Here is a 26,920-nt window from a genome sequence, read left to right on the forward strand (position 1 = left end):
CTCCTCAATTCTCTGAACTCCTCCAGCAGATTTTTTTGTTGTTCAATATTCCAATATGATAGTACTATGGGAAAGATCACACAATTTTTTACACAGAAATTCACTTGCCACCGTTTTGACAATTTGCTAAAGCTGTCATATCTTTTTTTAATTTAATTTTGTAATTACTGTTAACTGTATGTTGTTTGAAACTAGCCTTGACAAATTAATCTTCAGTAGCAAGTAGTAGTGAAAGACTAATGATAACATTATTTTCCTGTGTGCCTCCAGGAAAAAAAAATGCCTCCAGGAAATTTAGAACCACTGCCAAATTTAGGCCACACACCCTAGCTCAGCAGAACAGTCAGCATCTGCGGTGAGAGAAACAGTTAAATCTCAGGTCAAAGATCTTCCTATCAGCACCCACAGAGAAGAAAGCAGAGTTAACGTTGCACATCTATGATTTGGTGAAAGGTCTTCATTCTGAGAAGCAAATTCTCTCCATAATCGCTGCTTGACTTGCTGAGTATTTCCATGACATTCTACTTTGCAGCAAGCGGCTGCTTCTAGATGAAGCAAAAACCTTTGAATATCACTGTCCACAGAGGTTGCAGCAACTGCAACAAAGGGACCATCTCAAGATTCAAATTTATTTATCGCATGTACCTCAAGACATACAGTGAAATATGCCATTTCCATTAACAATCAACATACCCAAGGATGTGCTGGGGAAAACTTACAAGTAGCGCCACACGTTCCGGTGCCAACATAGCATGCCCCAAGTACTTGGCAGAACAACACAGGACACAGCAAAACAGAATGCACCAAGCAACAAGTCAACAACAGCAAAACAAGTTTACATTCATAGTCAAGTTCAATAGTCATTCAACCATACATGAATACCCATGAATACAGCCAAATGAAGCAGGATTACCCTGGGGTGAAGCTGCAAAACACAGTACCAATAGTCACACACAGCACAAGGCACATATAGCACATGTAAGGTAGCAAGCACGTATAATGTATTAGTAAAGTACGGTCACACACAAAAAATACATAGTCCAAGACCATGGGTCCATGAATGTTGCGGTAGTCTGCAGTTGAACACAAAGCAGTTTGTCTTTTGCCAAGTGAACACCGGGGCGTAGCACCGACTCCATTTTGGACACTATGCCGTACAGCCGTCAGCACTCCAGTGGAGTGCACCAACTCCAATGCCTCTCTCCTGGGCAGCTGTAAACAGGCAACACCACAGCTCGAGGCCTAGTCCTCACTAGAACCAAGGCCATGCAGCTCCCCCTGCCATTTGCTCCTGCTGTCTGCCAATAAATCGGTGAATTGGACTTGCTGCATTCCACATGAACAATGTCCAACAGGGTCTTGTGATCATGATAAAGGCGACTAAGACAAATCAAAATCAGAATCTGGTTTAATATCAACAGCATACGTTGTGAAATTTGTAAACCTTGTGGCCGCAGTACAATGCAATACATAATATTAGACAAAACATGAATCACAGTAAGTATATATATATATATATAAAATAGTTAAGTTAAATAAGTAGTGCAAAAATAGAAATAAAAAAGTCATGAGGTAGTGTTCATGGGTTCAGTGTCCATTCAGAAATTGGATGGCAGAGGGGAAGAAGCTGTTCCTCAATCACTGATTGTGTGCCTTCACACTTCTGTACTTCCTTCCTGATGACAGTAAAGTGGACAAAGCATGAACTTGTTGATGGGTGTCCTTAATGATGAATGCTGACTTTCTGAAACCTCACTCCTTGAAGATGTCCTGGATACAATGAAGGCTAGTGCCCATGATGGAGCTGGCTAAGTTTACGAATTTGAACCTGTGCAGTAGCCCCCACCCACCCAAATAACAGATGGTGATGCAGCCAGTTAGAATGCTGTCCACAGTACATCTGTAGAAATTTGCATTTATTTTAGATGACATACCGAACCTTCTCAAACTCCTAATGAAATATAGCCGCTGTCATGCCTTCTTTGTAGTTGCATCGATATGTTGGGTCCAGGTTAGATCCTCAGAGATATTGACACCCAGGAATTTGAAATTGCTCACTCTTGCCGACTCTTAATGGCTTGCTGTTAGACTGCACACTGCCTCCTCTGATGCCTCTCTGATGCAGGCAGCTGGATGATCTACACCATCCAGCTCCTCCAGTTTGTCTGCCAATGAGCAGCTCACTGATTGGGTAGACCTGCAGAATTTAAATTTTTAATGACAATCAGGGTCTTGCAATCATAAAAAAAATGTATCTATAAAAGACAACACCACTTCTGGTTGACCCGTGGAAGCCACTGTGATTGAACACACCACCATCTTATCGGAAAACAAGATCTGTTCCTTCCTTCTACCCATGCACATACACAATCCTCCAACCTGAGAACAGGCCAGCTTCAGCCTCCGGCCCAAAGCAGATATGGGCTTGTACTCGCAGACATTGGGCCTTTGACTTTCTCAGCAGATTTGGAAATTCGCAGAAATTTGAGTTCTGGTCAATGAACTTTGACTTCCATTGACTTCAAGATCTGCTGATCACTGAGCACTAGGTCTTAAACACTGAAGTCACCAGTGATCCCAATCACTAGGCCTTGAACCCCAGGGGTTATCAGACCTCAATTCTCTTGCCCACAGGTAACTCCAACTCTGGAACCTACCAACACTCGCTAACCCTGGAAAGGGGGCCACCAGGCTTTGTCCATGCTTGTCTGCTAGCCCAACATCTTACCATAGATGTCTGATGTCTGCATTGCTGGCCTTTAAAGGCAAAGCGAGGCTTAGACTAGGCCTGACCTCTAATTTCTCACAGATCCCTGTCCTTAAACCGTTATATGACCCCTGTCTCTCCTTTCTATCCCCAAAACAATGCCTATGAACTTCAAAAACACAACTAAATTTGAGCCACATCCTTGACGGAAACTGCATGGATGGGGTAAGAAACATCTTGGGAGAGCTGGATTCATGCATAAAGCCATTTTGAGGTGGATCAAACAAGTGGGAGGAACTGCAGCACGGTGCCCCCATCTGAAGAAGCACAGTGCCTCCACTGGAAGAGGCAGGAAGTGCAGCACGGTGTTCCCACTAGAGGAGGCAGGAGTGACACCACAGTGCCCCCAGTGGAGGCAGATTGGCAGAACAATGCCCCCACTGGTGGAGGCAGGAACTGCAACATATCGCTGGAAATAAACTGCTTCTACAGTAAACAGTAAACCTTGAAGAAAGGTAACACTACCACCTAGTGGAGAAAAGAAAAAGCAAACTTTACAAAACTGCCCACTATCCTCTCAAACTCATGAAATTAACAGTATTAGTTGTTTGAACTTATTCTGTACTGGTGCCTGGAATGGCCTTCTAGGGGCGGTAGTAGAGCTAAATATGCAAGAAGTGTAAAAGGCTCTTAGATAGTCCATGAATACGCAGATTAAGGATATGATGGCAAGAAAGGATCAGTTTAGTTAGGTGTCATTAGCATTATTAATGTGGTACAACATTGTGGGCTGAAGGGCCTGTTCCTGTTCTATGTTCTATTCAACTGCGGACTTTACTGATAATTCACTGCCCTTTACGAGGTGTCAGAGAGTTGTCTTTTTGAACCTTTGCACTCCTTTTGGTGAAGGTACTCCCACAATGGTGGCAGGAAGGACTACCAAGATTTATGCCCAATGATAATAAAGGAATACTGATATATTTCTTTCTGGAAATGGTGTAGGTAATGGAGAGAAAATTACGGTTGTTGGGATTCCTGCTGTCCTGGTATTCTTGGTACAGTATTAGAAGGATTCTTTTTGCCAAATATATACCTTCATTCATAACACATACAGTAAATATAATTGGGGCATTCATTATCTACACTCATTGGACCATTAATTCAACAGATTCCAATACAGTACATCAATGTCACTTGATGTTTCATCTTTGAACTCTATAGCAAGTTTGAGATGCTGGAATCTGGAACAAAAAACAGACTACTGGAGGAACTCAGCATATTGTTCAGCATTTGTGGTGGCAGAGGGCTGATTTTTAGGCTGAAGTCCTGCATCAAGACTGAGATACCCTTATACCATGTCCAGAGTCATCAGCACTGGAGAGCATATTAGTATGTTTCCATAAACATTGAAATGTAGATGGTCAAGATCAGGGCATATCATGGGTGGCACATTCAGTATGCTGTGGTACACTGGTGGTCAGGGAAGTAAATGTTTATGCTGATGCCGGAGTGCCAGTGCAGTGGGCTGCATTATTGTGCTGATGTTTTAAGAACTGCTGGTGCTGCAGCTTGGTCTCTCAGAGAAGAGAGGAGTGAACAATGTTACATCGACAGTGATAGGAGAACAGCTAAAAAACAGAGAACAGAGTGTCAGAATAAATGAATCATTTTCCAGATGACAATCAGTAAAGTGGGTACTATCGGAATCAACGGGGAGGGCTCAACTGTTTATATTGAAGGACCATTAGAAATGTAGAGTTTTTTCCCTGATACAAAGACAATTGGGTTAGCAGGTTGTGGAGAGGACACGGAATCTGCAAGAGTGTGAAGAGTGTGAACAAAGTTAGTGGATGACATGAGGAGATCTACGTTGTTCCCCTACCTATTTTAACTTCTTACCCACCAGCCTCTGACTTAACATTCCCCCCTCACCCTCTGAACACCATTTCCCTACCCATCTGATTCTACCCTCGAGCCTCTGTCTCTCCCATCCTTCTCATTTCCGCATACCGGCTAGCTCTCCTCGACACGCTCAGTCCGGATTATAGTCTCGACCCAAAATTTCAACAATTCCTTTCCTCCTTCAGGAGCTGTTTGACCCACTGAATTCTTCTGACAGTTTATTATTACTATTTTTGCTTTGGTAATGAGAACAACTTCAAATCCATTTACAGAATTGAATCCAGATTCTCATCCATGTCTTCTTTGGCGTACATTAAAACTCCAGTGCCTCCCTTTCACATATCATATCCCCTGTCCCTGTATCCCTTGAAACTCAGCAGGATCTTGGCTCCACACTCACTCCAGTGCACTAGGGCTGCTGGTTCCTGCACTCCCTTCAACATCAGCTGGTTTTGTTTTGCTTGCTGCTAGAAACCTATAGGTTATAGGTTATAATGCTACTATGCTGTGCAATAACTGAAAGTAAGTTAGAAATGTGTTGGAAGGCAAACATGTACCAGTCTATCCTGGGGGATCAGGATAAACAGGGCCAGCAGCTTTAAATTCCTGGGTGTTAACATATCAGATGACCTGTCTTGGGCCCAGCACGTAGGTGTAATCACAAGGAAAGCACACTGATGCTATGACTTTCTTAGGAGAGTAAGGAGGTTTGGCATGTCACCAAACACTGTATTGGTATATTACTGTAACATGTACCAAAATATAGTGGAACACCTGCCTTATACAGACCAAATCATTCCACAGTGTATTGAGGTAGACTAAGTAAAACAAACGCAATGCAGAATAAAGGGTAAAAGCCACTGAAGAAATGCAGCGCAGGTAAACAATAAAGGTACAAGATCATTGGTAGGGTGTGAGGGAGAAGGCAGGAGACTGGGTCTGAGAGGGAAATGGATCAGCCATGATGAAATGGCGGAGCAGACTCGATGAGCCAAATGGTCTAATTCTGCTCCTGTGGTCTTATGGTCTTATAACATTGTGAGGCTGAGTCCACCTTATCACGCAAGAGGTTCATTCAAGAGAATCAGAATCAGGTTTATTACCACCGGCATGTGTCAACTTAGCAGCAGCATTTCAGTGCAATACATAATGTAGCAGAGAGAAAAAATAATAACAACAAATAAAATTTAAAATAATAATAATAATAAACAAGGAAATCAATTACGTGGATTGAATCGATTTTTAAAAAAAATGTGCAAAAACAGAAATACTATATATTTTTTAAAAAATGAGGTAGTGTCCAAAGATTCAATGTCCATTTACGTATCAGATAGCTGAGGGGAAGAAGCTGTTCCTGAATCGCTGAGTGTGTGCCTTCAGACTTCTGTACCTCCTACCTGAGGGTAACGGTGAGAAAAGGGCATGCCCTGGGTGCTGGAGGTCCTTAGTAATGGACGTTGCCTTTCTGAGACACCGCTCCTTAAAGATGTCTTGGGTACTTTGTAGGCTAGTACGCAACATGGAGCTGACTAGATTTACAATCCTCTTCAGCTTCTTTCGGCCCTGTGCAGTAGCGCCTCCATACCAGACAGTGATGCAGCCTGTCAGAATACTCTCCGTGGTACAACTATAGAAGTTTTTGAGTATATTTGCTGATATGCCAAATCTCTTCAAACTCCTAATAAAGTATAGATGCTGTCTTGCCTTCTTTTTAACTGCATCGATATGTTGGGACCAGGTTAGATCCTCAGAGACCTTGACAACCAGGAACTTGAAGCTGCTCACTCTCTCTACTACTGATCCCTCTGTGAGGATTGGTATGTGTTCCTTTGTCTTACCCTTCCTGAAGTCCACAATCAGCTCTTTTGTCTTACTGACATTGAGTGTCAGGTTGTTGCTGTGACACCACTCCACTAGTTGGCATATCTCACTCCTGTACGCCCTCTTGTCACCAGCTGAGATTCTACCAACAATGGTTGTATCATCAGCAAATTTATAGATGGTATTTGAGCTATGCCTAGCCACACAGTCATGTGAATATGGAGAGTAGAGCGGTGGGCTAAGCACACACCCCAGAGGTGCACCTGTGTTGATTGTCAGTGAGGAGGAGATGTTATCATCAATCTGCATAGATCGTGGTCTTCCGGTTAGGAAGTCAAGGAACCAATTGTAGAGGGAGGTACAGAGGCCCAAGTTCTACAATTTCTCAATCAGGATTGTGGGAATGATGATATTAAATGCTGAGCTATAGTCGATGAACAGCATCCTGATGTAGGTGTTTGTGTTGTCCAGGTGATAACCGTGTGATAGAAGTCATCCTTGAGCCTGGTTGTATATTCATTTGTGCTATTTTCATCTTCAGCCCGATGGGAGAGGGAGAAGAGAAAATGCCCTAGGTGGATGGGGACTTTGATTATGCTGGCTGCTTTACTGGGGTAGAGAGAAGTAAAGACAGATTCCGTGATGTGCTGAGCTGTGTCCACAACTGTACAGTTTCTCGTAGTCACATGTTGTGCAGTTGCCATACCGAGCTATTATGTATCCAGACAGAATCCTTTCTATCATGCATTGATAAAAATTGGTAAGAGTTAATGAGGACATGATGAATTTCTTTAGCTTCCTGAGGAAGTGAAGGCATGGGTGAACTTTCTTGGCTGTGTAATCAATGTGGTTGGTCCAGAACTGGCTGTCTGTGATGCTCACACTTAGGAACCTGAAGCTCTCAACTCTCTCAACCTCAGCACCTTTGATGAAAACGGGGATGTGCACTGGCTCCCTCCCCCAGATTCATGAACACAATAAACAGCTCTTTTGTGTTGTTGTCATTGATGTTGTCATGACACCATGTTCCTAAGCTGTAACAATCATCTATAGGTGTACTACTGAATGTCTCCTAACAGGTGGCATCAAGATGTGATATGGCAATTCAAATGTGCAGGAATGTAGGAAGCTGCTGAGACTAATAGACTCAGCTCAATATTGTACATCACTGGCATTCCCCTCTCCACAAATAGCAGTATCTGCAGGAAACACTGCCTTAAGAAGGCAGCATCCGTCATCAAAGATTCTTACCAACTGAGCCATACCAGATTCCTGCAGCTACAATCAGGCAGCAGGTACAAAATCCTGAAGTCCCCCACCACCAGGTTCTAGAATAGCTTCCTCCCCTTCAATCATTCAGTTGTAGAACCAACTGGCACAACCCAAATCACTACACTATGAACACTTTGATCACTCTGCACTAAAATGGACTTCATTTACTTTTGTTCAAATTGTGTTCTTCCTTGTAATAATTGTGAATAATTTGTTTTTCTTGTGATGCTACTTATATGAATCTGAATCTGAATAAAATTTATTATCATCAACTTAAGATGTGAACTTCACTGTTCTACAACAGCAGTACCAGTATGGTGCAAGGACATAAATTTACTGTAAGAACTTAACACCATAAGACACAGGAAAAAATTAGGCCATTCAGTCCATCAAGTCTGCTCCCCATTTAACATATTCGATTTATTTACCCTCTCAAACCTATTCTTCTGCCTTCTCCCTGTAATCTTTGACCCTTTTCCTCAGTTTATTTGTTTTTTGTAATTATATTATAAATTACAATAGTAAATAAATATGGCAAAGAAAATGGAGTAACAGGATAGTGTTTGTGTGTCCATTCAGAAAATTTGTTGGCAGAGGGGAAGAATCTGGTTCTGAATCGTTGAGTATGGGCCTTTAGGCTCCTGTACCTCCTCCCCAACGGCAATAATGAGAAGAGCTCATGTCCTGGATGGTCAATAATGGATGCTGCCTGTTATGTTTTGTAACTTTAAAGCATTAAACAATTCAAATGACAAACTGGAGTCCAAAATGCAATTCTAAGTTCAAGTTTACTTTAAGCAAGGTGCACACATATCATGTGTGATGATGTATGCAATTTACATATTTATACATGTAACACATAATGAAGTTTTTAATCAAACAAGAATTCTTAATCAACCAATATATATGCAAGATTACTTACATAAAAGGAAAGGAAAGGTACGTCACATCCGGAGTTTCTCCGGTTAGTGGACGATTTCCCTCCATGCCTCTCTGACGTAGAGGGGAACCGCGTACGAGGCAAGTTACAGCAGTGGTTTGCCGTTGCCTTCTGCCGGGTGAGTTTCCAAAGAGATCACCAGCTTGTAATCCAGCACGGATGGAAAGCGTGCAGGGGAGCCAGCTGGATTCGAACTCGGGACCTCTCATCCCGAAGTCCGGCACAGATGCTACTACACCACCAGCCAAGTCTACTTTTATAATATCGAAATATTAAATACACAATACTGTCTTCTTGAAGTACCATCTGTTGAAGATGTCCCTGACAATAGAAAGGATTGTGATCATCATGGAGCTGGCTGAATCTATAATCCTCTGCAACCTTTTGTAATTCTGTGATGCTCTATGTTTGTGATTAAAATCTAAAAATCTTGAGCAAGCAAGCAGTATTGGAATTTTATTCTAGTTCCAATACCTTGGAGAGGAGACAGAAACTTTGAGATTAAAATCTCATCCAAGATAGAAACTTCAGACAATGCAGCACGACCTATCCAGCAATTTGGCTGGAATCTAATGTTCGAGGTTCCCGAGGAGGGAAACTCAAATCACAACCATTTGTCTGCAGAGTGCTCTAACAGAACCATATGAACACCAGGTCATGACAGTAGATGTAGCCTGCCCGTAATTGAACCCAACGATGGGCAGGCTACATCTGAGGTCAAATTTGAAAGAACTATTAACGCACTAAACTGGAACATCCAAATCAGATTATATCTTTCCATTTGCGATTTACTGTGACATGACAGGACAGCAGTTATGTTGCTTCAAGAGATTCAGCGAACTGAAAAGCCTTTTTAATGGAGACACAAGAGACTGCAGATGTTGCCATCTGGAGCAAGGAATAAGATACTGAGGGAACTCAACAGTTCAGATAAATGGTCTTGACCCCAAACGCCAACTATCTATTTTCAGTCGCAGGTCCTGCCTTACTTGCTGAGTTCATCTAGATTTTTGAGCGTTAGTGGAGCTATGTTCAGAAGTATGAAAGGTGATTTCGGTGAAAATTTAAAAACTTATAGGTTCGTTGCAGAGTGAAAATGTTCTCTCGCTTGGGTGACTGGATTTAGGGATCGCAGACACAAAACAAGTATATGCCCACTCAGAACTGACCTGAAAAGAAAAAAAACATTCACTCAAAGAGTGGGAAATCTTTGGAATTCTCTACCCAAGAGGGCTACAGAGGCCTAGTGACTGAGATTGATAGCTTTTAGATTTTAAGGGAATAAAAAGTAATAGAGGAGGTGCAGAAAAATGGCACCAAGTTAACAGATGAGCCTCGACCTTGTTGAATGGTGAACTAAGTCTGAGAGTTTGAATGGTTTATTTTGGCTTCTAAGTTTTTAGTAGGTTTTTGACCTCTGGCAAGATCAATTTCTGTCACAGAAAGTGGCCAGATTCATGGAATTGGAACTCCAGAGCAATGCTTCATTATAGAAAATAAATGACATATTTGGCTACCATACATCAGTGGGAATGATAACATATCATTTATTATAAAGCAGCTTTTGATACACAAGCAGTAACAGAAAGGTCAGCGACTTCAATGCTCTTTCACAGCTTATCTGTTCTGGTCACATTCTGGGCACCATGTTTTATTAGAGAACCCATATCATTACATTAATGGAAAACCATTCACTCACTTAAATTATAAGTTTATTTGATTCGCCTCAGCATTCCCCTGGATTTCCGAAGGAAACAGGACAGAAACCATGGGAAATTTTACCACATAGCATTAATTTTGTCCAGTCGCAATAAATCTGTGGACGCTTCAACAGTTTGCCGAGTGAAAAGGGAATTGCTGCTTGCTTAAATTGTCCACGAATTTCTGGGCCATTGACACCACTCCCCTATTAGCCTCAACAAAGCATTATTCTCTGCTCTGTGTGGGGTTCCCATTGAACCCAGTAGTAATCAACAACATGCTCAAATTAAGATGTTATTACTAAGTATTTCTGGCACAGCAGTTTAAGATTGGTAATTCTTGTTGCACTGAACCTTGCTAATGACTTGATTTATAGTCCTAACATAACTCTCAGCATTCAAATAACATAAGGCTTACATGAAGCTGTGGAGTTCCAGTGCAAAAGGCAATACATTCTCACTGGAAGGTTTTCTATAAAGTCCTTTTAGTGTGATAGCAGACTTTTCATGCCGGCATTGCCATTCGCAATCACATTTTCACCAAAAGATAGCAAATTCACTTCAAAACTCTAATGATAACACAAGGTGAGGCAAATTCCCGAGAGATTCGATCAGAAAATTAGAGCAAAAGGGTCACTAGCGAGCGAATAGGTCCTCTTAAACATCAGCATAACCATCAGGGTGAGGAATCAAAGGAAAAGAATAAAACTCTAAATGAATATTTTTCTTTGGTTTTTACTGTGAAGAAAGCAATGGAAGCTAAGAAAATGGGGGTGGGGTTGGCATGAGTGTGTTGTCTTGGACTGCATATGAATTAACAGGGATAAGGTACCGGAGGCCTTACATACATTAAGGTAGGCAAATCCCCAGGACCTGACGTGGTACATTCTTGGACCATGCGGGAATCTGGAAAAAGTGGAGGCCCTAGCAAAGATTTTTGTTTCATTTCTACCCACAGATGAGGCACTGGACGTCTGGTGAGTAGCTAATGTGGTACCATTGTTCAAAAAGGGTACAAAAAACAAGTATGGAAACTACAGGCCTGTAAGCTTACAGTAACAGAGGGCGAATTGCTTGAGGAGATGCTGAAGGACAAGATTACCAAAATTTGGGAAGACAGAGTCTGATTCAAGGCAGTCAGCACAGCTTTATTTGCGAGAAGTCATGTCTGACGAATCTCTTGGAGTCTTTTGAAAAAGTAATCAAGAGGGTAGGTAAGTGTAGAACAGTGGATCTTACCATAAATGGACTTTTGCAGTCATTGACAATGCCCGTTATGGCAGGCTAGTCTGGAAGGTAAAGACAACACGGGGTCCAAGGGACCATGGTGAATTTGATCAGTGATAGGAAGCAAAGGATGATGGTCAAAGGTTTTTTCTAGCTCTGGAGGCCTATGTCTAGAGGTGTGCTAGAAGAATTGAAGCTGGGACTCTTGTTGCTTGTAGTTTATATTAACATTTTGGACATGAATGTACATGGCATGGTTGGTAAGACTGCAATGATGGTAAAATAAGTGGTATCGTAGATAGTGTAGAATGTTTTGAAGAATTACAGGGTAATATAGATCAGCTGGCTGTGTTGGCAGAGGACTGGTAAATAAGTTTTCAATCCAGATAAATGTGTGGTACTGCATGTAGGGAGATCAGGGTAGATTGGCAGAAATTGGTAGAGCTCTGTGGAGTGCTATGAGACAGAGGGACTTGGAATACAAGTGGGTAGTTCGCTGAAAGGGGGTCACAAGTATGTAGGGTGGTGAAGAGGTCATTTGGCACGCGAGCCTTTATCATTCAGAACACTGAAGATAGGAGTGGGGAAGTTATGTTGCAGTTATATAGAAAGTTGGTGAGGCAGTACTTGGACTAATGTGCACAGTTTTAGTTATGTAATTATTAATAATTATTATTACAATTGTAATAATAATTATTAAAATGGTTTTATTTGTAATATTGTATTTGGCAGGTTCAACAAGAGGCATAGTAGGGGTGGAACTTTCCTGTCAGTCGAAGCTTTTCTTGTTTCATGCTTGATGGGTGCCATTCACACACGTTAGATACAGAAGCAAGAATCTGCATGCCTCCAAACCTCGGCCTGCCAAATCATTTTTTCGAAGTCTGAACCAGGTAAGAGTTGGCTATTACCATTGTGTTTTGTAACTCCAAAACTTCAAAACTAATTGAAAGAAATGCCAATGAGTTTGGAATGCGAGTCTAACTTCATTTTCACTTTAGGTGAGGCATGCACTTATCACGCATCATGACGTATACCATTTACATACTTTAACAGATAACCCGCAAAGTATTATGTAAATAACAAAGAATGCTTAAACAAACAATATATTTACAATATTACTCAAATGTTACTGAAATATTAAATACACAACACTCCTCCCTGCTTAGCTATAAACTCCAAATTAATAGAGACTGCATCTCAACTATATACACAGTATAATATATAATACAACTACAGGTGCACATATCTTTATCTGAAGTTCTGAAATCCAAAAAGCTCCGAAAACTGAAGTTTTTTTCGTCAGCAGCTGACGTCACTCAGGTGTGACGTGGCAGCACGAGCAGAGGCCGCCAGAAGTCAGTTGTGGCTCAGCGCTTGTACTGGTTACACGCGCATTTGCTGTTCGCTGATATGTTGTGTTCACTGTTGACTTTGTGTTTAATTTCACTGTGAAAATGTCGAAAAGAGCTGCAGATATCCCTATGGGTAGCAATGAGAAAAAGAGAAGGAAACATTTATCATTATCAATAACGCAGAAAGTGGAGTTATTGCAGAAGCTTGATCGTGGTGTAGCTGTGCGGCATCTTACTGAAGAAAATAGTGTTCCAACTACCACTGATTATGATTTAAATAAACAGAAAGACAAGTTACTGAAGTTTTATAGTGACAGTGACAGTGACAGTGACATTCTGCATTTATTCCAATAAGTCATTTACCATGTGTTTGATTCGGTTCGTTTGAAGCTGTATATTTTTATGTTTTACTGAATATTTTTGTTGGAAATAAAATTTCTTCTTGTCATTATTCCCTAAACAATACAGTATAACAATTACTTACATTGCATTTACATTGTATTAGGTATCATATGTAATCTAGAGATGATTTAAAGTATACGGGAGGACGTGCGTAGGTTTGCTGTAAAATTCAAGCCATGCAACGTGCATCTTGTGGGAGCTTGCTGTGCACAAATTGACCACAGCATCTCCTACATTACGTCATTACTTCAGTTCAAAAAATACTTCATTGGTTGTAAAGTGCTGTAAAGTCCTGAATACAGGGTGAGTGAAGTGGTGCAGAAATGTGTTCATTTACCAATATCAAGGTTTTCTTAAACTTAAAGAAATCTGTTATCTCCTTGACGTAAATTTGCATTTCAACCTTCCTTCGGGCTTCAAGATAAATATCCACTGCAGACACTTCAGTGCACTGGTTAGAGACACTTATAGTTAAAGCAGCATTACCATCCAGAATATCACATTTCAAAGACAAAACCAATGCACAGTCTGGATAAATTTGCTTGGATTTGAATGAGAATCACTTACTTTCACTTTGAACTCCTCTTTTCATCTTTTCTGGCAAAAACAACCCAAAAAAGCTATTTTTTCAATTCTGAGTGAGGTTAAAATGTCACCAGAAGATTTCTATTTGGGGAGCTTTTAGGTGAATATTAAAGTAGTGTGAATAAATGATTTATAACATCACACCCTTTATACAGGTTTTGTATTATCTGTCTTTCATATTCAGTTACATATATTAAAAAGCTGGAATATTACTCATATATATTAGGAAAATCTAAAATCTGCAAAAGACTCATCATCAACCGATGTAGCTTCTGGTAAATCTGCGTGCCCCTCTATTAATATTAATAAAAAAGGAATTACATACCAGAATACCATAGAAGCTGTGCATATGGTGTGATTGTATTCATACTGACCACACTTAAAAGCCATAGAAATTATCTCATTGATGTCCAATAAGCTGCTGTAGAAAACTGGTAAAGAAAACAAGCAGTTATGAATATTGATATATTTTTGCAGAACAACTGACCAGAGATCAAGAACACTGGTGTTTGGCAGTCTTACAACTCCATGATTTTGTTTGCAATCAAAACATAAGAGCTGGAAACAGGAGTCTAATTGTTCCTCAGGACTGTTCTGTCATTCAGTAAAAATCAGGGCTGTCACCAACACATTGCCCAATCTGATTGCATCTTCTGATTGTCTTGGTTTGGAAAAACTTAGCATTGACCATACAGCCTAAAACAATACAGCACAGGAGCCCACAATGCCTATCTAAACACAATGCATTTTAAACTAAATTTTGTCTGCTACTGTCATACTTGTTTCCACTGGAATGCTTGGCAGTGCAAGCCATACATAACTATTCTCCAAACAAAAAATCTTGCCCCAGACATCCTCTTTAATCTTTCCTTCTCTCATCTTAAGTGCATATCCTCTAAAATTTCACAATTCTGCTCTGACTGTCTACTGTATTTAGACCTTTCCTTATTTTATAAAATTCTATTAGATTTTTCCAGGGAAAATAACCAAAGTTTGCCCAATCACTCCTTACAGGTCATACTCTATTTTCAAGACAGCATCATGGTAAACCTCTTCTGCATTGTTTCCAAAGCCTCCACACCCTTCCTTTAATAGTGTGACAAGATCTACGCACAATCAAGTTTAGCCTTGAATTTACTCAGAAGTGAAGAATTCCAAGAGTTTGAAACTCTTTGCAAAGGAATGTGTTCTCTTTTTTCCCAGTAGCTTCTCCTTTACATTAAGATCCTGTCCTTGGTTCCAGAGGAAACCTTTCCTCGGCATCTCGCCTGCTGATGACTTTCAGAATCTTGTGACCCATTGACTCATTTACTCATCAGAATCAGGTTTATTATCGCTGGCATATGCCATGAAATTTGTTGACTTTGCAACAGCAGTACTATGCAATACATAATAGAAGAGAAAAAATGTGAATTACAGTAAATTAAATTAATTAAGTTAAATAAGACGTGCAAAAATAGAAATAAAAAAGTAGTGAGGCAGTGTTCATGGGTTTGATGTCCATTCAGAAATCAGATGGCAGAGGGGAAGAAGCTGTTCCTGAATCATTGAGTGTGTGCCTTCAGGCTTCTGTATCCCCCTCTTGATGGTAGCAAGGAGAACAAGGGATGACCTGGGTGATGGGGTCCTTAATGATGGATGCCTCCTTTTTGAGACATCGCTCCTTGTAATGTCCTGGATATTACAGAGGCAAGTGCTCATGATGGAGCTGACTAAGTTTACAACTCTCTGCAGCTTTCTTCGATGTTGTGCAGTAGTCCTCTCCCACTCCTCCCCCCCCCCGATCAGATGGTGATGCAGTCAGTTGGAATGCTCTCCATGTTACATCTTATTCCCTCCTCAAAGGCAAACAACTCATACCAGAAAAGAGTCTTCATTTGGGTATGGAGAACTAAACTGCTCACAATACTCCAAACAAGGTCTCAATAACCACTCTACAATCATAACAGTGCAACACACACAAAATGCTGCAGGGACTCAGCAGGCCAGGCAGCATCTATGGAAAAGAGTACAGTCAACGTTTCTGGCTGAAACCCTTCAGCAGGACTGAAACGTTTTGGCCCGAAACACTGACTGTACTCTTTTCCATAGATGCTGCCTGGCCAGCATCTGCAGCTTTTCTCTTGTTTGTGAACCATCATAACAGGACTTATTTAACCCTCATGCACTAAAGACCCAAAGATACATTAAAACTTCCAAAATTTTTACAGATCTCAAGGGGGTGAATGGAGGTTGTTGGTTCCTCTGGTTGAGAAATCTAGAACCAAGCGTCACTGCCTCACACTAATGGCTGTTTAGGATAAAGATGATTGTGAAATTTCTTCCCTTACAGGTTAGTGAAATTCTCTACCCTGGAGCACTAAAGTCATCAAATTCTTCCAAAACATAGATCAATAGATAATTGGACATTCAGGGAATCAATGAATAATATGGGGTTGTTCTTTACAGATAGCTCCTCCATCTTAGACCCAGCTCCCAATCATGCAGGGGCACGGGAATGAGCTTGGGAACTAAACCCCGATTTCACGGAGGCAGTTGAGCAGGTTACTGCAAAATGCAAAGTGCTGTAGGAACTCAAGGGGTCAGGCAGCATCTATGGAAGAAAATGGACAATCAACATTTTTCGGGTCAAGACCTTGCACCGACTGAAAGAAAGAGGAGAGATAGCCGGTGTAAAAAGGTAGAGGGAGGGGGTGGAGTAAGAGCAAGCAGGTGATAGGTGTGTTGGGTGCTTTGTGTTCTGTAACTGCCATTCATAAGTACCTTTATACAGATCAGTACTTAAAGAAGTTATGCACCACACCTTTCCAGTATTGCTGTGACAAACAATTTCGAAGCACTTAGGAGGAGCACACGTCTACTCTCTTGGACTGCAGCCCGGTCTGGCCTACATTGTTTGGAGCCTCGCGTTTTGAGAACGAGGAAGTTAAGTGGCAAGTTGTTTTTCTCCCTTATACAACATCAAACTAAAAATAAAATGGGATTTTAATTCTTTACAGTCAGCGAACCAAAACATTTAAGAACTCACCCAAGCCATGATAATTGGAACCTTTAACTCTATTGCTCACTAACTGAGATGTGAAAATCTTAAGAGCTGACCAAGCACCCCCCCCACACACACTTACAGTACACACACACACACACACACACACTTAACAGTATACACATACACACACTTAATACTATACACATACACACATACACACTTACAGTGTACACATACACACATACACATACACACACAGATGTACAGATCTATATATATACACACACACAAATAAGCTAAATCTCAGACATGCTGTTTGCCACAGCTGCCTCACAGATCAAATAAACTTCTCTCAATCCTGACCTGTGCAGATTGCATAGAATTTGCATCTTTTTCTATGGTCACTTGTCTTCCACCACCTTCCTCCCACATCTTCAATGCTCAGTTTCCTCCTACATCCAAAATGCCTGCTTGCTGTAAGTTGTCCCTGGTGTGTAGGTGAGTGGTAGAGATTCTGGAAGAAGTTGAACGAAAAAGTGGGAGAATAAAATGGGATTAGTCTTGGTTGGCATAGACTAATTGGTTCTATGACTCCATAATGACCAATTATAGAAGTCTCATTGAAATTATATGATGACCTCTTCCACTTTAATCCAGTGCCTACTCCCTACATAAAATTCCTGCAGCTTTCACTGATGCTGTGCTTCAACATTGACTCAGTCACAATACACTCCCTCACAGGAATTACTTGGCAGTTATATCAGCCTTGCACGTAGCTCACTATTTACCTGTTACTCCCCGAGACTGCAGTCCAAATCTATTGATGTCAAACTAGATTTTAATGGGACCACCTGCAGATTCCCTACAATCTCTGCACACCACAATTCAGCTTGCCCAACTTACACTTGGGTTTTGATCACCCATTTCTAATGAGGATTAAAGTAGATAGATATAACAGATGGCAAAATCAGCACAGCCAGTGAGTGCTGGCTGGTACTCTGAGGTCTCCAGTGCAGTATCATTACACATGACCCTGTCAAGTTTTGTGACCTCAAAACACAAGCTGCTTTTTTGAATAACCAAAGTCCATTTATTACTTTCCTTTTCAATTCAACCTACTTTCCAAAAACAATTGACTATAGAAGTCAATTTGTGATCATTTCACAGGGGAAATTCAATTTAGAGTCTTCTTTGAGAGATTTTGGCTGTCATTTGCCTCCATTCTCCTGGTCTCCCAACAGATTCTACAAAGGTCTTGCTGTGGAGATACTTGTATGAAAGTGATTAGATCACAAGTTGAAATAATGGTAAAAAAGACTAAAATCACTAATGACATAGAGTGCAGTCAGGGCAATGATTAATGAGCCTGCTCTAAGCAAAGCCATCCACTGTACTTTCTATCCATAACAGACATTTCTGATGTCAGAAGTCAAGGAGAAAACCTATCTGTTTCTATGTCTGTTGATATAAAAAGGCAAGAAGATTAATTACTGCACTTTATTAATATTGTCTCACTTTCAACCTTGTGGGCAATGTTTTTTTCTGTCACCTATGGCTGAATGGGTAGCCCCCTTGCTTCTGAGTCAGGAGGTTGGTGGTTCAAGTCCCACTCAAGAGACTAGAGTACAAGAATCAGGGCTGAGACTTGGTGCAGTACTGAAGGAATACTGGATTGCTGAGGAGACAGCACTGTATTCAAAATTAAACTGAAGCCTCATCTGGAAAATTGGTTCATTATTGCCGCATGTGCCAAGGTACAGTAAAAAATTAGTTTCCATATTGATTTGTTCTTCACATCAGAACACTGATCTAGCACAAGGGAAACACAATTACAAAATGCAGACTATGGTGTTACCGTTACAGAGATGCATAACAACTTGTTATCACAACTGCTCTGCCCAATACTGCAAACAAATGATAGGGAGCTGTGCAGTCAGTGCAGCACATCATGAAAATTGTTTCCAATCCTTGGACTCTGTCCACCCTACTCGTTTTATTGGAAAAGAAGCCAACACAGTTACAAAAGCCTGAAACCACATATCACCAGCCTCACGGATTACTTTTATCTTGCAGTTATAAGATTATTGTATGATAGGAATGACTGTTGACCTCATAAAGTACCCTGTCAGGACCCTTGTACCTTATTACCTGTCTGCACTACACTTTCTCTGTAACTGTTTCACTATATTCCCTCTTCAACTATTGCTTATCCTTTACACTATCTCAATACAATCAAAGGATCTGTATGGATGGCATGCAAAACAAAGATTTTCATTGTGTCTTAGTACCTGTGATTGCCAAGCATCTCTCAGCCTTGATTGGGACACAAATCAATAACCTCAGAAGTAGAGGAATGAATGCGATCACTCTGCAATGGGTGATCCTGGAGCAGCACTTCTCTCACTCAAGGGCCAAGTGAGGCCTTTTTGCCAAGCTCAGCTTTCTAAACACAGCAGTTATGAGCTTCTAAAGATCAAAGTGTTGTCTTTGAGTAAGTGAAACTTGCAACTAATACTCTTTGTTTAGCTGCTTGTTGTTAACAGGCACCAGTCTTCAGTTCTTAATGTAATTGGCAAAGAATAATCAGTTTGAAGTTAAAAAGTCAGCTTTACAAATAAGCACTGCCATAGATTACCAGCACTTGGACTGATTGCTCAAGAGATGCAGTGCAAGACATTGGGCCATGTTAATTGGATTTGTTTCAAACTTGACAATGCTGGCTAAGTCATTTAGTTTAAGGAGGAAGACCAGACTGATATATATTACTATCTATTAATAGTTAGAAGATTTATGTGCTCAAAGAGTTAGCTTCATAGCATTAATTGTGGATACCTGGAAGCTCTGACTCCAGAAGTTTTTAAACCACTTGTGTTGAAATGTATCTGTAAAAGAAATCATATGCGTGTGAAGTTACCCAAGTGCAGAAATATAGTATAAATGTGGAGTGAAATTCAGGCTTATTAGGAATGGTCCAGAAACATTAAAAGAATGACAGAAACATGGGGGTGAACTAGAATCCATTCTTCTGCCTTGAATTTCTTTGATGGATGACTGGTTCATTTATAGCTCATGCAATGTCTTTTTAGCTTATAGGAATTGTACCTGTGTTTTGGTAATCCTTTGTGTTTTATTAATGGTTTGTAATATGGAAATTGTATAAGATAGAAATAATCTGTGAGCTTAAATGTGTTTTAAAAAATGTTGCTTGGATTTAAACCTGCATCACTAAAAGTAAATAAACTGCACTTAAACACTTTGTTAGCTGGAAGCATCTTTACCTTGCTTGGAAGGGGGGTGGGGCTCACCATTCAAATAGTGGACATTGGCAGCTAAATTCACCGTAGAGAATACACAGGGAAGTGAACTAATTTTCAAAGATTGTGCAGTTACAGTATAACCTTCTTTTAGTGAGGGTATGCATAGCTTTCTATGTCGGAGAGGCTTAAGGTTTTTGTTTGAGTTTAGAACTTTAAGTTCAGCATACCCAATCCCATCACAATGCCAAAAGAGACAATTGATTTTGCTCCATAGAAAAGGTTTTCATAGATCTTCTTGCAGGTTATTCTGGTATGTCTGATCACTCAGCATAACCTACACTTTCTCGTTCAGGTAATTCAAACTCAGCCAGCCAATTTTGGACAAGAATGTCACATGCACAATTGTTTATCCTTAACACTTTGTATCCCCAGTTTATTTCTGTTTGTGCTGCAATATAAAAATTCTTCAAATATTATTCCACTTCATTGCCACATCAGACTAACATAACATAGAAATGGGCACTTCAGTCCACAGAACCCACACCAGCCGTTAAGCACCTACAATATGTACACAATAAACTGATTGTTATTCACCCACTTTCCATCAACTGTTTTCAGATTCTACCCGTCACCAGCACACTAGGTGCAACTTACAGTGGCATATTGACTAACCAGCCAGCCTGCCTTTGGGATGTGAGAAAAAGCCACAGCACTGTCACAAAACTGATACGCTTGCCGGGAGAATGTGAACATTCCACACAAACAGCACCAGAGGTCAGAATCGAGACTGGGTCACTGGAGCTGCAGTCAGCAACATTTCAGTCACATCATTCTGCCAGGTGCTAGAGATAGTTTTTCATCTATTTTAAACATCTGACAACTTCCATTCATGCTCTATTAAATAATGAATAACCTAGATTTCTGACATCAGTGGGGATATGCTATGAAGTTACTGATCCAAAGTAAGGCATTGGCAGGTTTTCACACATAAACTTCCTCAGATGCCTATTGTTGACCGACTGCACTCTGCATTCACGTTCCCAAGGAGTCCAGCAAGCAATACCAACTCCCTATAACTTCCCAGTAATGATCTCAACGTATCTTGGGCCAACTTAGATTTGGAGTGAATTTAGCAACTCAGTTACGTTTTAATAGACTAGAATTGCTCTGATGGAGAAAAGGCAGTTCACACTAATTTCAGTTTATTAAGTTAACATATTTTAAAAATATTTTTGAACAATTTCAATTTATTTACGTTACATTTTAAAATAATTATTTTTATATTGTTTATGAATGTATCTGAGATGTACACAAACATTCAAATTGCTTGGGAACTTTGTCAACCAGTTTAGCCTGGGGCCTGCAGTTTAACCAGCTGCCAAATTATTTCTGTGGGAGGGGTTTGAACTAAACCTGTGATGTCACCAGGATTATCACAATGTCCTTGCTAGAATTGGCTTTGTTTGGAAAGTCGCTGCACAAAAGCTACAGACTTAATGGACAGGGAGCCGGCAAATGAAGTCAGCTCAACACTGCTAGGGCATTCTGTGGACCAGCATCAGAACAATGCTGGTGCATTGTGAATCAAGAAGTACTTGCTAAGTGGTATTCTTTGAGAGAATACCAGTGTTATCTTAGTATTTCCATTTATTAGTCTGTGAAATGTAATATAGATTGAAAATTCACTAAAAGATGTAGTAAAGCGTGTCAGGTCTGTTGCTTATCTATCAGTTGCTATTAGACCTATTCAACTGAGATAACAAGGAAAGACATGTGTCATTATGCATTAACATGATACAAAAGAAACTTACTTTAACTATGTTTTAAAAATTACAGCAACATAACCCCTTGTTCTCAGCATGTCCTCTCCGGAGTTATTGAAACTAATTTCAGCGATTTAGGTCACAAAGCATTTATTTGTGATAGTGAAGAGAAGGATATAAATTGAACTGTCTCATCAGTCCTGTCTGGGGACTTAAGTATTTTCCAAGTTTCTTTTTTCACTTTACAAAGCATCAGAATGAGTGCATTGTTAAATGCTGCCATCTATGGGAAAATCTGATGAGCTCTACAAGAGGCAAACACAACAAGAAGAGAAATGGAAGCAAAAGTAGATTCACAAACATCGTTTCACATTTAGACACAGAATCCTTAAATTTGGATGGCGCAGTGGAACAGCTGGTAAAGCTGCTACCTTACGGTGCCAAAGACTGAACCCTGATCTCAGATGCTCTCTGTGTGGAGTCTGCATGTTCTCCCTGTGAACACATGGGCTTCCAGTTTCATCCCACATTCCAAAGATAGATATGCATTTGCCAAGTGACTGACCACTGTAAATTACTCCTAGTGTGTACGCATGAGGTCTGATCTGGGGGCTGTTGATGAGAATGTGGGGAGAATAGCGTAGGATTTGAGGGTGAACACAGACTCAGTAGATTGAAGGGCCTATTTCTATGATGCCTTTCTCTCTACTATTATGAATTTTCTACAGCAGACTCTATCCCTGAAATATATCTACCTTACAGTGCAAGAAATGTATTGGTTTCTGATTCTATGGACAGAACCACAGTGTTAAAGGACTGCATATGTATGTGGGTGGGTGGGAGGAATGGGGTTTGTTGTTTTTGTTGTTTATTTATTTATTTAAAGATACAGCGTGGAACAGGCCTTTCCGGCCCACTGAGCCACACTGCCTAGAAACCCACCAGTTTAACCCTAGGCTAACCACAGGACAATTAATCTACCAGTTAATTTACCAATTAATGACCAGTTAATCTACTAACCGGTAGATTGGACTGTGGGGGGAAACCAGAGCACCTGGAGGATACCCACATGCAAACAGGAGGAATGTACAAACTTTCTAACAGGGGGCGCTGCAATCGAACTCTGATCTCTGACCCCATCCCCCCCAACCTCTACGTACCATAGTTTGTTGGTTGTTGTGCTCTGCTGAGCATTATGGGCAGGTGATGTTGGCATCGGAATATGTGGCGAAACTTGCGGGCTGCCCCCAGCACACTCTCAGGTGCGTTGGTCGTTAATGCAAATGGTACATTTCACTGTATGTTTCGATGTACACGTGACTTATAAATTCTTGAATCATGAAAGACTTGATTGGTTCCTGGTCTATGTGCTCTGTCGGAGATTTAGTAAGGAGGCCAGTGGTACCATGGTGCTGACCTACAGAGATCAAACAAAGTTCCAGCTTGGTCAGGAGTATGAGTGAGTGTGATTGAAAACCAGCGAGGTGTAAAAAGTTGGCAGATTTTCCAAGATTTTCAGGATTTCTTTTGCAGTGTTAGGGGTCAGATTCCTTGCTACCATGGATTGCATTCTAACTTGTTACATCACTGTCCGGTATGGAGAGGCCACTGCGCAGGATCAGAAAAATGTGCAGAAAGTTGTAAACTCAGCCAGCTCCATCATGGGCACAAGTCTCCCCAGCATTGATGATGCCTTCAAAAGACGATGACTCGAAAAGATGGCATCCATTATTAAGAACCCCCATCACCCAGGACATGCCCTCTTTTCATTGCTATTATAAAGGAGATGCCACAGGAATGTGAAAACGCACAGACAAAATTTCAGGATCAGCTTTTTTACATACTCCATCAGATTTCTGAATGGACAATTTACCCATGAACACCAACTCAGCAATTTTCCCCTCTCTTTTTGCTCTACTTACTTAATTTAATTTAATTTTTTGTTTATACTTATTGTAATTTATATTTTAATGTCTGGTTCATATTTTTTACTGTTATGCTGTATGTATTTCATTCTGTGCTGCTCTGTGCGAGCTGCTTGTTTCCAGCTTATGTTTGGGTTATTGTTGAAGATAACGGACGAGGAGACATGTCTGCCATCCAATTAGGATGGTCAAATTGAAGGGGAGGTTTCTCTGGGGAGGGACACTAAGGTTGGGCTTGGGTTTTTTCTGTGTGGTTCGAGAGGGATGAAGAGAGAAGACGCCAGAGAGAAGAGGCCGTAGAATGTGACCCAGGGTGGAACCGTGATTCGACGAAGCCTAGGGTGAGATCGATTGAGGATCGGTGACTTAGGGAAATTGTGAGCTCCAACTTGTACATATCATACTGTTTCATTAAACTGGACCCTTTTCTTTTTTTTGTTCTTTTCATTACTAACCCTTTAGTCAAAATAAGAATTATAAAGCTAAATCTTTATTGGCAGTGTACTCTCTGTTATTTTGTGGCGCTCATTTGTAACAGGGTAACGGATCACACAGCATCCACACAAATGGGGGTCTGAAGGGGGGACTCGCGCCTCACTCTCACACGCTTGGCGGGGCCGGAGATTGTCTTCCCGAGACTTATGCGGCCGAGGAAACCAGAGTGTTTCAATAGTTTTTATTGTGTATTGCCACAAAGCATCACATTTCATGACATTTGTCAGTGGTATTAAGCCTGACCCTAATTCTGATTGTCAGTTCTCCTCCTCTATCGATGCTTGAATGCTACCACCTCCTACGAAATGAAACCAAGCAACATAGGTAACAAGAAGGCTTCACTCCCAGATAAGATCAATGCCTTTCATGCTCACTTTAACCATCAAAACATGGAGGCACTTTCATGCACTCCCACTGCTTCTGATGACCCTATGAGTTCAGCCTCTGAGGCTGAAAGGAGAGTGTTCTTCAGGAGAGTGTTCTAAAGACTTGTGCTGATCAACCAACTGTTGAAAGGACTGGATAGGATGGATGTGGAGAGGATGTTTCCTATGGTGGGGGTATCCTGAACAAGAGGGCACAGTCTCAAAGTTGAGGGGAGACTCTTCAGAACAGACGTAAGGAAGAATATTTTTACCTAGTGAGGAGTAAATCTGTGGAATGCTCTGCCACAGACTACGGTGGAGACCAGGTCCATGCATATATGTAAGGCAGAAGTTGATCATTTCCTGATCGGTCAGAGCATCAAAGGATATAGCAAGAAGTCAGGTGTATGGGGTTGAGTGGAATCAGGGATCAGCCATGATGGAATGGCAGAACAGATTCGATGGGCTGAATGGCTTAATTCTGTTCCTACATCTTATCTTCTTATAGACTGGAGTGTTCACTGATATTTTTAACCTCTTTCTTCGGCAGACGGAAGTACCCACCTGATTCAAGCAGACTTCAATTATATCGATGCCCAAGAAAAATGTTGTCACCTGTTTCAATGACTATCATCCAGTAGCACCTAAATCCACAGATATGAAGTAGTTTGCCAGGTTGGTGATGAAATATATCAACTTCTGCCTGAGAAGTGACTTGCTTACACTCCAATTTGCCTAATGTCACAACAGATCCACAGCAGATGCCTTTTCATTGTCTCTTCTCTCAATCCTGGAACATCTGGTCAGGGAAGATGCAAACATCAGGATGGTCTCAATTGACTACAGCTCAGCATTCAATACTAATCATCCCCTCAACATTTGCTAATAAACTTCAAGACCTCGGCCTTAATACCTCCCGGTGCAATTGGATTATTGATTTCCTCACTTGCAGACCCTAGTCAGTTTGGATTGGCCAGCAACATCTCCCCCACAAGCTCCATCAGCGCAGGTGCACCACAAGGCTGTGCACTTAGCTTCCTGCTCTACTCGCTTTATACTAAGCTAAGCAATAACCTCAATGCCATGTTTAAGTTTGCTGATGACACCACTGTCATTGGCCGAATCAAAGGTGGTAATGGATCAACATATAGGAGGGAGATTGAAAAATTGGCTGAGTGGCACCACAGCCACAACCTCTCAGTCAATGACTGTAAGACCAAGGAGGAAGGACAAAGGACTTCAGGAGAAGAAAACTGGAGATTCATGAACCAGTCCTCATTGGTAGGTCGGAGGTGGAGAGGGTCAGCAACTTTAAATTTCTTGGTGTTATCGTTTCACATGATCTGTCCTGGGTCCAGCATGTCAGTGCCACACAAAGAAAGCATGGCAGTGCCTCTACTCTCTTAGAGGTGTGCGAAGATTTGGCACGTCTTCTAAAACCTCGATGATCTTCTATCGCTGTATGGTGGAGAGTATATTGACTAGTTGCATCATGGACTGGTATGGGAACACCAATGCCCTTGTACGAAAAAGCCTGCAAGAAGTAATGGATACAGCCCAGTCCATCATGCGTGAAGCTTTCCCCACCATTGAGCACACCTGCACAGAGTGCTGTTGCAGGAAAGAAGCATCTATCATCAAGAAACCCCACTGTTCAGGTCATGCTCTCTTCTTGCTGCCACCTTTGGGAGGAAGGTTCAGCAACCTCAGTACCTGCACCAACAGGTTCAGGAACAGTTATTAATGCTCAACCATCGGATTCTTGACCCAGAAGGGATAACTTCACTCAACTTCACTTGTCCATCACTGAACTGAACTCACTTTTAAGAACTCCTCAAGTTTTTGATATGTATTGCTTATTTACTTATTACTATTTTTTCTCTTTTTGTATTTGCACAGTTTGTTGTTTTTTTGCACAATGGTTGTTGTCCATCCTGTTGGGTGCGGTCTTTCATTGATTCTATTGTGTTTCTTGTATTCACTGTGAATGCTTGCAAGAAAATGAATCTCAGGGTTGTATCTGGTGACATGCTGTATATGTACTTTGATAATAATTTTCTTTGAACCTTGATGGCAAAGCAGTCTTACAGTAGTTGGTACAAGAACACCCAAGGAAATTCTATCTCCACCCATCACCAACAATATGCAAAATAAACCTTTTGACCCATTCTGCCCATGCTAATGTAAGAAGCTGCAGGGAAGTGGACTCAGCTCAATA

This window comes from Mobula birostris, chromosome 1 (assembly GCF_030028105.1).
Source record: "Mobula birostris isolate sMobBir1 chromosome 1, sMobBir1.hap1, whole genome shotgun sequence".
Taxonomy (NCBI): domain Eukaryota; kingdom Metazoa; phylum Chordata; class Chondrichthyes; order Myliobatiformes; family Myliobatidae; genus Mobula; species Mobula birostris.